Here is a 14,162-nt window from a genome sequence, read left to right as displayed (position 1 = left end):
TTTAATCTTTCCCAGTATCAGGGTCATTTCCAATGAGTTAGTTTTTCACATCAGGTGGCCAAAATATTGGAGTTTCAGCTTCAGCATCAGTCCTTCCAATGCATATTCAGGACTGATTTCCTTTAGGATGTTCTGGTTGAATCTTCCTGCAGTCCAAGGTACTCTCGAGAGTCTTCTCCAACACCACAGTTCAAAAGCATCGATTCTTCAGCATTCAGCTTTCTTTATAGTCCAACTCTCACATCTACACATGGCTACTGGAAAAACCATAGGTTTGACTAGACGGACCTTTATTGGCAAAGTAATGTCTCTGCTTTTTAATATGCTGTCTAGGTTGGTCATAACTTCTTTTCCAAAGAGCAAATGTCTTTTAATTTCACGGCTACAGTCACCATCTGCAGTGATTTTGGAGCCCCAAGAATATAAACTCTGTCACTGTTTCCATAATCTCCCCATCTATTTGCCATAAAATGATAGCATTGGATGTCATGATCTTAGTTTTCTGAATATTGGGTTTTAAGTCAACATTTTTTTCTCCTCTTTCACTTTCATCAAGAGGCTCTTTAGTTCTTCTTTGCTTTCTGCCATAAGGGTGGTGTCATCTGCATATCACAGGTTATTGATATTTCTCCCAGTGTTTCTCATGATATACTCTGCATATAAGTTAAATAGACAGGGGAACAATATACAGCCTTGATGTACTCCTTTTCCGATTTGGAACCAGTCTGTTGTTCCATGTCCAGTTCTAACTGTTGCTTCCTGACCTGCATACAGATTTCTCAGGGGGCAGATCAAGTGGTCTGGTATTCACATTTCTTGAAGAATTTTCCACAGTTTGTTGTGACCCACACAGTCAAAGGCTTTGGTATAGTCAATAAAGCAGAAGTTGATGTTTTTCTGGAACTCTCTTGCTTTTTCTATGATCCAAAGGATGTTGGCAATTTGATCCCTGGTTCCTTTGCTTTTTCTAAATCCAGCTTGAACATCCGGAAGTTCATGTTTTAAGTACTGTTGAAGCCTGGCTTGGAGAATTTTGAGCATTACTTTGCTAGTGTATGAGATGAGTGCAGTTGCAATCTTAGTTTGAGCATTGTTTTGCATTGTCTTTCCATGGGACTGGAATAAAAACAGACCTTTTCCAGTCCTGTGGCCACTGCTGAGTTTTCCAAATTTGCTGGCATATTGAGTATAGCACTTTCACAGCATCATCTTTTAGGATTTGAAATAGCTCAACTGGAATTCCATCATGTTCACTAGCTTTATTCATAGTTATGCTTCCTAAGACCCACTTGACTTCACATTTCAGTATGTATGGCTCTAGGTGAGTGATCATGCCATTGTGACTATCTGGGTCATAAAGATCTTTTTTTGTATAGTTCTTCTATGTATTCCTTCCACCTCTTCTTAACATTTTCTGCTCTGTTAGGTCTATACCATTTCTGTCTTTTATTGTGCCCATCTTTGCATGAAATATTCACTTGGTATCTCTAATTTTCTTGAAGAAATCAGTACTCTTTCTCATTATACTGTTTTCCTCTATTTCTTTGCATTGATCCCTGAGGAAGGCTTTCTTTATCTCTCTTTGCTATTCTTTGGAACTCTCCATTCAAATGGGTATATCTTTCCTTTTCTCCTTTACCTTTCACTTCTCTTCTTTTCACAGCTATTTGTAAGGCCTCCTCAGATCACCATTTTGCCTTTTCGCATTTCTTTTTCTTGGGGATGGTCTTTATCAGTGCCTCCTGTACAATGTTAGGAATTTCTGTCCATAGTTCATCAGGCACTCTGTCTATCCGATCTAGTCCCTTGAATTTTTATCTAATTCCTTGAATCTATTTAATCTAATCCTTTGAATCTACCAACAAAACAAGCATTAGTTGAAGTTATGCTGATATTAAAATTGACTTCAAGAAAAGTATTATTAATGGAGACTAAAGGAAATATTTTGAAATGGTAAGACGATCATTCTACTAGAAAAAGTTAAGGCATTTCTAAGTCTAGCTCAATCAAATGCTATAGCTTCAAAATATATCAAGCAAAAATGCACAGAAATAGAGGAAGACAGCATGAATCCAATAAAACATGTACATTACCACATGTAAAATTGTATAGCCAGTGGAAATTTACTGCATGATGCCGGGAGCTCAAATCCAAAATCTGAGAAATGTATTTAAACATTGCTTCAAGGGCAAACAAACAAAATATAATGAGAAGTTGTTAAAAAAAAAAAGCAATTAGATAATTAACTAACTTTACTTAGTTATTTTAGAGTATTTTACCCCAACATAAAAGAATACATATTATTTGAAATTTACATGAGATATTTACCAAAACAGCCAGTAAGATGAGTAATAATGAAAGCCTAATAAATATAAAATGATTCAGAATATTTTTATTAATCATTAGAAATAAGGAACAATAACAACAAGAAACAAAATCATATCAAACTGTTTGGGAATTAAGCAGTACAGCTTAAAATACCTCATTTTTTAAGGAAGAAATCAGAAAGGAAATAAGTATTTGCATTGGATTATTGTAATGGAACATGTCAAGACCCATAGAATACATTTAAAGCAGTGCTAAGAGGAGAAGTTATAGTTTTAAATACACTTACTAGAAACAAAATTTCTTAATAAATGAATTAAAAAATGGTGATTCAAACCTGATAAATAGAAGAAGGAAATAAGAGCAGAAATCAAAAACATGGAAGACAAAAGGTAACAAAAGAACAATTCCAATATTTTTTCCTTAAAACAATTGGTAAAATTATAGTATGACCAGCCATGGACAAATAAAGAAAGCATAAAGTATAAACAAGAAAGAAAATGGTAGCATCACTATACTGCAGACATTAAAAACTCAAAAGAATAAATGATGAATAACTTCTCTCCATTAAAGCTGATTTAGAAAAGGACAAATATTTTGAAAACTAAAAAAAAAAAAAGAACAATATAAACTCTAAATAGTTATATTTATTAAATTAATTGAATCTATGTGAAAACCTTCCTGGAAATAAAATTTTAGTCCCAGCTAACTATATTACTGACTTATCCCCTAAATTTAAAAAAGATTTGAATCCTAGAATCTTATGTAAACTTTCCTCACCAAGGAAAGTTTCTCAACAAAGAGAAAGCGAAATGCTTGGTAATTCATTTTATGAGGTTAATATACCTGGCGTACAAAAACATGACAAAGGACAGCACAAAAAGAAAGAAAGAAAGAAAACATACAGACGATTTCCAAAGATGGCTCTAAGTATCTAACAAAATAGCAATAAGTCTTCCCAGAAATACTAAAAAAAAAAAAGATAACATACAAAACCAAGGGGAATTTGGTTCAGGATTGGTTGAGCATTTAGTAATAATTTTTTTTTTTAATTTTAGTTTTTTATTTTTTAAATTTTAAAATCTTTAATTCTTACATGCATTCCCAAACATGAACCCCCCTCCCACCTCCCTCCCCATAACATCTTTCTGGGTCATCCCCATGCACCAGCCCCAAGCATGCTGCATCCTGCGTCAGACATAGACTGGCGATTCAATTCACTTGATAGTATACATGTTAGAATGTCATTCTCCCAAATCATCCCACCCTCTCCCTCTCCCTCTGAGTCCAAAAGTCCGTTATACACATCTGTGTCTCTTTCCCTGTCTTGTATACGGGGTCGTCATTGCCATCTTCCTAAATTCCATATATATGTGTTAGTATACTGTATTGGTGTTTTTCTTTCTGGCTTACTTCACTCTGTATAATCGGCTCCAGTTTCATCCATCTCATCAGAACTGATTCAAATGAATTCTGTTTAACGGCTGAGTAATACTCCATTGTGTATATGTACCACAGCTTTCTTATCCATTCATCTGCTGATGGACATCTAGGTTGTTTCCATGTCCTGGCTATTATAAACAGTGCTGCGATGAACATTGGGGTACATGTGTCTCTTTCAATTCTGGTTTCCTCGGTGTGTATGCCCAGAAGTGGGATTGCTGGGTCATAAGGTAGTTCTATTTGCAATTTTTTAAGGAATCTCCACACTGTTCTCCATAGTGGCTGTACTAGTTTGCATTTTAAATATGGATTGGTGCATGGAGAGATGGATAATTATGTGATGACATAATTGTAGAAAAATCTTAACAATCACAAGATGTGGTTGCTGTTAATATATGTGTTCCCTGTAAAATTATCTCACCTTATCTGTATGTTTGGGTTTTTATAAAACTATTTGAAAAATATAGAATTTTAAACATCAAACACTCAAATGCATCACTATATATACGGAAAGGAAAGAGAAGGATCATTTATATGATAATTTCAATAGATTCAGAAAAATTATTTGACAAAACTGAACATCCAGTAATGGCTGAAAATTCTCATACAAGTAAAAATAAAAGGCAATATCTTTAATCTGATTAAGAAGATCTACCAAAAAAAAAAAAAAACAAACTATATCAAGCAACCCTATATCTGGGTTGAAAGAGTCCCCTCTGAGGTTGAAGACATAGCAGTGATAGAAGGATATAAATTGATATGTAATATAATTACCTCTATTCCACATTGAACCAAGGTCCTGGCAGTGCCATAAAGAAATGAAAGGAATAATAATTTGAAATGAAAAAATAAAAGTGTTACTTTTCACAGATAATATGACTGTGATAGAGGAAACCCAAGGGAACTTACAAGAAAATTTATTAGAATTATTCATAATATTACTAAGGTAACAGAATACACTTGTATTTCCAATAAACAATAGAAAAAGTCTGGTGTATTTTTATTTCCATAACATCAAAACTTTAGTCGCTCATTCCAGTGTGACTCTTCCTAACCAAATGCACTGTAGCCTACCAGGCTCCTCTACCCATAGGATTCTCCAGGCAAGAAAACTGGAGTGGGTATCCATTCCCTACTCCAAGGGATCTTCCCAATCCAGGGGTCAAACCCAGGTATCCTGCATTGCAAGCGGATTCTTTACTGTGTAAGCTTTCCTAGTGGCTCAGACAGTAAAGAATCCACCTGCAATGCAGCAGAGCTGGGTTCACACCCTGGATTGGGAAGATCCCCTGGAGAAAGGAATGGCTACCCACGCCAGTATTCTTGCCTGGAGAATCCGCAGACAGAGGAGACTGGTGGACTACAGTCCATGGTTTCACAAAGTCAGACAAAACTGAGTGACTAAGCACAGAACACAACACACAACATCACAAACTTTAAGTTACATGAAAATGTGTAAGATCTCCGCAGTGTATAGCACTGAATAATATTGATAAATATTGAAGAGTGTTTGTGGGTTTGGAATATTTAGAATTATGAAAATGTCAATTCTGCCCAGTTGATCTACAGATTCAATTGAACCCCAATCTGAATCACTGTGGGTATCCTGTGTGTGTGTGTATGCCCATGTGCACCTATGAGCATGTGGGAGTTGATGTATATGAAAATTTTAATGACCAGAAATAGCCAAGGCAGTCTTGAAGAACAACAACAACATTTAAGTACTTACGCTATGAGATAGAAAGATGTATTTTGAAACTATGACAATTATTCAGTGTAGTAGTAATGCAAAGGGAGAAAAATAAACCAATGAAACAGAGGAGAGTCCATAAATAAGTTAACATATAGAGTCATTTGGGGATTGCATTTGTTATATATTCTGCTTATCAAATTATCTCAAAACTTAGCAGCTTAAAACAACAAACATTTATTATCTCATATACTTTCTATGTGTCATGAATTCTAGTGTAGCATAGCTGGATGCTTCTAGTTCAGGGTCTATCATGAGGTAACAGTCAAGCAGTCAGCTGTGGGGCTGCAGTATCAGCTTCCAAGTTCACTCAGTTGCTTCAGGAAAGAGGCTTCAGATCCTCATCACATGAGTGCCTCCATAGGCTTTCATGGCAGCTGGCTTCCTCCAGCAAGTTCTCTGAGACAAAGCAAGGGTAAATGGGAGAGCATTCAAAATGGAAGGCACATTCTATCATAGCTTAATATTAGTAATGACACACTAGTACTTCCAAGTGGGCCTTAGAAAGCATCACTACAAGCAAAGGTAGTGGAGGTGATGGAATTCCAGTTGAGCTATTTCAAATCCTGAAAGATGATGCTGTGAAAGTGCTGCACTCAATATGCCAGCAAATTTGGAAAACACAGCAGTGGCCACAGGACTGGAAAAGGTCAGTTTTCATTCCAATCCCAAAGAAAGGCAATGCCAAAGAATGCTCAAACTACCGCACAGTTGCACTCATCTCACATGCTAGTAAAGTAATGCTCAAAATTCTCCAAGCCTGGCTTCAGCAATACATGAACTGTGAACTCCCTGATGTTCAAGCTGGTTTTAGAAAAGGCAGAAGAACCAGAGATCAAATTGCCAACATCTGCTGGATCATGGAAAAAGCAAGAGAGTTCTAGAAAAACATCTATTTCTTCCTTACTGACTATGCCAAAGCCTTTGACTGTGTGGATCACAAGAAACTGTGGAAAATTCTGAGAGAGATGGGAATACAGACCACCTGACCTGCCTCTTGAGAAATCTGTATGCAGGTCAGGAAGCAACAGTTAGAACTGGACATGGAACAACAGACTGGTTCCAAATAAGAAAAGGAGTATGTCAAGGCTATATATTGTCACCCTGCTTATTTAACTTCTATGCAGAGCACATCATGAGAAATGCTGGACTGCAAGAAACACAAGCTGGAATCAAGATTGCTGGGAGAAATATCAATAACCTCAGATATGCAGATGACACCAGCCTTATGGCAGAAAGTGAAGAGGAACTAAAATGTCTCTTGATGAAAGTGAAAGTGGAGAGTGAAAAAGTTGGCTTAAAGCTCAACATTCAGATCATGGCATTCGGTCGCATCACTTCATGGGGAAACAGTGGAAACAGTGGCAGACTTTATTTCTTTGGGCTCCAAAATCACTGCAGATGGTGACTGTAGCCATGAAATTAAAAGATGCTTACTCCTTGGAAGAAAAGTTATGACCAACCTAGATAGCATATTCAAAAGCAGAAACTACTTTGCTGACTACAGTCCATCTAGTCAAGGCTATGGTTTTTCCTGTGGTCATGTATGTATGTGAGACTTGGACTGTGAAGAAGGCTGAGCGCCGAAGAATTGATACTTTTGAACTGTGGTGTTGGAGAAGACTCCTGAGAGCCCCATGGACTGCAAGGAGATCCAACCTGATCATTCTGAAGGAGATCAGCCCTGGGATTTCTTTGGAAAGAATGATGCTAAAGCTGAAGCTCCAGTACTTTGGCCACCTCATGCGAAGAGTTGACTCATTGGAAAAGACTGTGATGCTGGGAGGGATTGAGGGCAGGAGGAGAAGGGGATGGCAGAGGATGAGATGGCTGGATGGCATCACTGACTCAATGGACGTGAGTCTGAGTGAATTCTGGGAGTTGGTGATGGACAGGGAGGCCTGGCGTCCTGTAATTCATGGGGTAGCAAAGAGTCAGCTACGACTGAGCGACTGAACTGAACTGAATTCGTACTTTCGCTTATTGTTATTAGTTACCCAGGCCAAGCTTAATACTACTTAGGAGAGGAGTAGACAAGGCCAGTCTCTTGCATACAAGAGAGAAAGTACTCGGATATTTTTCTAAAGACCATGAGGAGAGAAAATCTGACTATGCATATAAAGATAGAGCCTTAAAAAAAGGGTGACATGGAATAGAGTAAAGATAAATGAGTAAACGTTTTTACATATAAGGTGAGTGAAAAAAGGAAGACTATATGAAAAGATGCAATATTAATTCAGGGATTCTCAGACATTTTTCTATGATGAATCAGTATTTTTGGAAATACAATTATGTACAGAGGGCAAGAGGAAACAGGGGACAGTTGGATTTTTGAGGTAAACAAGGTTGTAAAATATTTTGAGGAGCTGTATCAGGGTGTTAGAGCTTCCCAGTTGGTGCTAGTGGTAAAGAACCCACCTGCCAATCCAGGAGACATAAGAGAGGCAGGTTTGATCCCTGAGTGGCAAGATCCCCCTGGAGGAGGGCGTGGCATCTCACTTGAGTATTCTTGCCTGGAGAATCCCATGACACAGGAGCCTATCATGCTACAGTCCATAGGGTCACAAGAATCAGACACAACTAAACTGACTTAACATGCACATACCAGGGAAGTTAATAATAAAACATTAATGACTGTAAATATTTCTATCATAATATTAACACAACTTCCATCACAAAATACAGATTATAAATAAGGTGCAATAAAGTTTATTGTTTATAAAAGGAAGATAATTTAGATATGCATATGTTTGTATTGTTACCTCTAATCATTTTGTTAGCTTATCTGTGCTTAAAGAACATTTTTATAAAAGAACTGGCCATGTCTCTCTCATTTGTATTAAATAAAGATCTATTTTATTCATATTTTCACTTGTCATAATAATATGTAGCCTTCCTCAAATGCCTTTAAGCCTATGAGTGGTCACTTTTCTTTAAAATGTGTTCAAGTTAACTTTTAATTCATGCCTGGTTATATCAGTATAACTCTCTATATATTATTTTGCATGTTGATATTTACATTATGCTCTTGTTGAAAGAATAATTACTTATGTGTAAGAGAATCAGTTGTGGTTTTGTTTCAAAAATCCTTGATAGAATCATTCATTATCCAGTAAGAGGTTGTTTTTCTTACTCCTTACTCTAGGAAGGTATACTTTGAGTAATTAAATTAAAGGGCTTGATTTCATATAGTTGGTTGGTTGGTTCAGTCGCTAAGTCATGTCCAACTCTTGTGACCCCATGGACTGTAACCCACCAGGCTCCTCTGTCCATGGGATTCTCCAGGCAAGAATACTGGAGTGGGTTGCCATTTCCATCTCCAAGGAATCTTCCCGACACAGGGATCAAACCTGGGCCTCTTGCATTGCAGGCGGTTTCTTTATCAACAGCTACGAGGAAAGCCCCGTTAGAAATTCCAGCCCCTGTTTACAGTCATGGTGGCTCATTTTTCCTTTCTGCATACACTCTCCCCTTCAGTGCCCCCGAAAGGGCCCCCCTGGCTGGAACCATTTCCTGGTTGTCTGAGGTAGGGTGAACCGGGGAAGGAGCGGCTTCTCCTTCCTTCCCCGGTTCAACCTGAGGAACTCATGTCAGCGGAGCAGGCTCTGGAGGTCTGGGGCTGGCTAGGCTGGCCTCCCTGGCCACACAGTGCAGGACACTCCAGCTGACCGAGCCCCTCTTGCCTCGACTTCTGCGGAAAACCTTTCAAACCCTCTCCTTTAGTTGTCTCTGCCTGTGGGAGCAAGGGAGCACAGGCTCTTCCAGGGAAGACTGGGTGCCCCCCATCCATGGGTGCCCCCCATCCACCAAGTTGCACAGGTATGCAGGGTAGGAAGACTGTAGGCTGGGGAGCTGGGTGGTGATCAACCCTCCAGAGCTCCCTGGGACATGTTACCCTGTATTTAAGCACCCTCGCTGCTCTTTGTCTCGTTCAATTCAGTTCAGTTCAGTCGCTCAGGGGTGTCCGACTCTTTGCTACCCCATGAAATGTAGCACTAGGCCTCCCTGTCCATCACCAACTCCCGGAGTTCACTCAAACTCACGTCCATTGAGTCGGTGATGCCATCCCACCATCTCATCCTCTATTGTCCCCTTTCCCTCCTGCCCCCAACCCCTCCCAGCATGAGAGTCTTTTCCAATGAGTCAACTCTTTGCATGAGGTGGCCAAAGTACTGGAGTTTCAGCTTTAGCATCATTCCTTCCAAAGAACACCCAGGACTGACCTCCTTCAGAATGGTCAGGTTGGATCTCCTTGCAGTCCATGGGACTCTCAAGAGTCCTCTCCAACACCACAGTTTGTATCATTAGTATGACCTTTTTTTTTCCCATTTCAGTAAGATTATTGACAATATTTAGCTCTTTAGTCAATGCATTTTTTCTTTCCAGGAAATCCAGTATTTGCTTATTATCTTTAGGCTCACATTTTAAGCTTCACCAGTGATTTGGTCATGGCATGCTCTCATTTTTATTTGTTCTAATGATGATTATCATTCATTTGAAAGATGAGGTAAAAAAGTATAGTATGTTTTAAATTTATTCTGATGTAATGTATAGATAGATATAAGTACCTCAAACTTGTAACAGACCACTCAAAGAAATCAAGATTTACAGTAAAATATTTTAACATTTTAGGAAAATTTGCATATTAAATTTATTTTCTGTAAGTTTACTCAACTGGTCAGTAATTATAATTGATAGATCTTCAGAGATTTGATAAAAACAAAATCTTTGCTTACATTTTACTTATGGATAAAATCAAATAACATGTTATTTTTATCACTTATTTAAGCATAAACCTCACTAATTAAAAAAAGAATCTCAAAAGGAAACAAAAGGAAATGGAAAGGTTTCTCAATGCATAAAATCAAAATAAGAAACCATAAGATATAGATGTAACTAATTTAAAAAATAATTCAAAACTAATTCAAAAAAGCAAAACTTTATAGAATCCTATAAGATTAACAATGGAAAAATTGGAAAAATAATTCTCAACACATCCTTTTTCAGACAAAATATTAAATGTGTCACTATATAAAGAGCTTTACAACTTGAGGTCAAACTAAAGCTACATTACCTTTAATGTTCCATTTACAGAACTTAACAGAAGTAGCTTTTCCCCATCTTAGGGACTTCTCATCTCCAAATATACCCAAGGAAATCTAGTATTTACTTGCCCTGGCCCACTGATCAGTTTACTACTAGTTCATTTTTTGCCACCTGTCAGGAGAGCAAAGACTCTGATATTCGCTGGACTCAGACATAGGACTTCCTAATGTACTAATGATCCCTTTTTTAAATTTAATTGCCAGCAGACCTCTTTCTACCAGTCTAGTGAGAACAGAGATGAACCAAAGTAGCTGGAGGCCAGAGGTTTTCCAATCACTTTATCAATGGAAAAGGTACTTTTGGGGGTCCCATCCTTTCTGGGCGGGCCAGGCGACCTGGCCATCTACCTAGAATATCATTCATGTGTGAGTGTATGCTAAGCCATTCTAGTCATGTCTGACTGTTTGTGACCCTATGGACCATAGCTCACCAGACTCTTCTGTCCATGGAATTCTCCAAGCAAGAATACTGAAGTGTACTGCCATGCCCTCCTCTGGGGGGGTCTTCTGAACCCAGAGATCGAATACCACCCTTCTCCAAATCCTACCTCTGCCAGAAGACTGGATTTGAGGAAAGGCTCAAGAATCTCTCCTCCTAGGAATTAATATCACAGTATTTTTGTGTCAATGTCAACTATTTCTCTGCAAATTTGCAGTGAATGAACCTAGCCACCAGAATTCTAAGAGAAAATAACAAAAATAAATGTGACTGAAATATGTCCCAAAGCATGGGTTGTTCAGTTTTTATCAGTGAGCATCTTACAACATATGTGGTTTTCTCTGTGTGTGTGTGTGTGTGTGTGAAAAATAGTATGAACAATTTATTAAATACCATCAACTATTATTGGGATGGTTACATACAGGATTCTCTTAGTTTTATTCCTTATAGTTTCTCTATCTGCTAAAGTTTGAACATATGGTCATACTTAATTCAGGAAAAAAGTATTAGTTTTTAAAGTAAATTTTAGTATTGATACCAATCCTATTTCATTTCCCTGTTAACATTAATGAACAAAAAACTCTTTAAAATTCTCTTCACTATATTCCATTAAAAATCTAATCCACCTTTCTCCTTAACATATGAATAAGTTTATTTGAAATTTTCAAAGACTATTAGTAGCAATAATAGTCAATCAACCAAGTAATTAGCTTGATGTAATTGGCTTATTGATATCCAGGAAGGTACTCTATAAGCAATCTTTGAAATTCACTCATTCAACAAACAGTTATTAGGCTTATTATAGTCTAGACACTGGGATTCTAAAATAATTAAAACATAGATTTTGCCATGTATGAAAAGCAAAATGTATGGCAGAAACAAATAGATAAAATACTGAACAGAATACTACTCCAGAAGTGCTCTAATTATGAGTATCATAGCATAACAAAAGTACAGTTCATGATACTCATAATTAGAGCACCGTTGGAATAGTATTCTGTTCAGCGTTTTATCTGTTTGTTTCTGCTATTTATTTTGATTTTCCTACATAGCAAAATCTATAATTTATTTTATAAGCCCAGTGTCTAGGCTTTAATAGGTCTACAACTGTTTGTTGAATGAATTCTTGTCTACCTTTCAGTGATCAGATTTTATTTTGTACCTAGCAGAGTTTTAAGAAACTTAGGAATACAAACTGTTACTCTGTAATTTATCAAACCAGACCATTTTGACTTTTCAATGTACTCAGTTTATATTTAGTTTTTTAAAAAAGCAAATATTCTGAAAATATACTCTATAGCAACAAAACTTAGCCTTATCTAAGTTTTGACAAATGAGTAGAAATAGTCTCAGTAATTCAAAGAGCTGTGCTATTAATTGCAGGTTAAAGATAATTTCCTTGACTTTGTGTATTTTTATTTCCTCACAATTAAAAAATTTGTTGCAATTAAAAATTTCATCATTATTGAAAGCTGCTGCTGCTGCTGCTAAGTTGCTGCAGTCATGTCCGACTCTGTGCGACCCCAGAGATGGCAGCCCACCAGGCTCCCCCGTCCTTGGGATTCTCCAGACAAGAACACTGGAGTGAGGTGTCATTTCCCTCCCCAATGCATGAAAGTGAAAAGTGAAAGTGAAGATGCTCAGTCGTATCCGACTCATAGAGACCCCATGGACTGCAGCCTACCAGGCTCCTCTGTCCATGGGATTTTCCAGGCAAGCATACTGGAGTGGGTTGCCATTGCCTTCTGCTAGAGCCAAAAGATCCCTTGCTTGTTAAGTATTGCACATTTTCAAGGGCAAGTACTTTGCTATACTTCTTCAAGCAATCTGACTCTTCATAATATTGAACTAGGGCAATACTTGGGCTTCCCAAGTAGTGATAGTGGGAAAAAATCCACATGCCAGTCCAGAAGACATAAGAGACATGACTTTGATCTCTGGGTCAGGAAGGTTCCCTGGAGTTGGGCATGACAACCCACTCCAGTATTCTTGCCTGGAGAGCCCCAAGGACAGAGGAGCCTGGTGGGCTACAATCCATAGTGTCACAAAAAGTCATATACAACTGAAGCAACTTAGCACAACTGGTGCTCCATAAACAATCAATAAGTCACTGACTACTATTCCAGTAATACTCAACTTTCTTGAGTATTGCCCACTCAAGCAAGAGAAAAGTCCTACCTTAACTCCAGTACAGTATGGAAATTTGAGACTACATAAAACTTGATATTATATGTATGCTAGATGTTTATTTTGAGAGAAAAGTGTATTCTACAAATCTAAGGATTTATATTTTAATTTCTGAAGAATGCACAAGTGCATACGTATATTGCTATAGATATTTCTGAGGAGCTTTGAATCTTACAACTTGTTGCTTTTATCTCCCCAGGAACCTTATGGATTACCTGGGTATATGTGTTATCTATTTCATGAAAGCAAGAGAGAGAGAGAGAGAGAGAAATAGATTTCCTAGTTTATAAATAACTAGTGTATAGGACACTAGTTAGTTAGGGCAGCGGCTGAAGGAGCTACCCCGCGCCCGAGGTCAGTGGCGGCCAGGAGGAGACACCCCGTGTCCGAGGTCAGGGCAACAGCCAGGAGGAGCTACCTCACACCCGAGGTCAGGGGCGGTGACCTTGAAGAGCCACCCAGAGCCCGAGGCCAGGGGCGGCAGACGGGAGGAGCAACTCGAGGAGTGGTGTCTGCACAGGAGGGCCTAGAGGAGCTATCCCACACTGAATGTCAGGAACGGTGGTGGTAAGGAGATACCCCTCGTCCAAGGTAAGGAACAGTGGCTGTGCTTTGCTGGAGCAGCCGTGAAGAGATACCCCACACCAAGGTAAGAGAAGCCCGAGTAAGATGGTAAGTGTTGCAAGAGGGCATCAGAGGGCAGAAACACTGAAACCATACTCACAGAAAATGGAAGAAAGTAGCGAAAACCACTAGACCATTCAGGTATGACCTAAATCAAATCCCTTATGATTATCCAGTGGAAGTGTATACATTTAAGGGTCTAGATCTGATAGACAGAGTGCCTGATGAACTATGGAATGAGGTTCGTGATATTGTACAGGAGACAGGGATCGAGACCATCCCCATGGAA

Source organism: Ovis aries, chromosome 2 (genome assembly GCF_016772045.2).
Source record: "Ovis aries strain OAR_USU_Benz2616 breed Rambouillet chromosome 2, ARS-UI_Ramb_v3.0, whole genome shotgun sequence".
Classification (NCBI taxonomy): Eukaryota; Metazoa; Chordata; class Mammalia; order Artiodactyla; family Bovidae; genus Ovis; species Ovis aries.
The sequence above is the reverse complement of the archived record's forward strand: the minus strand, read 5'-3'. Positions refer to the sequence as shown.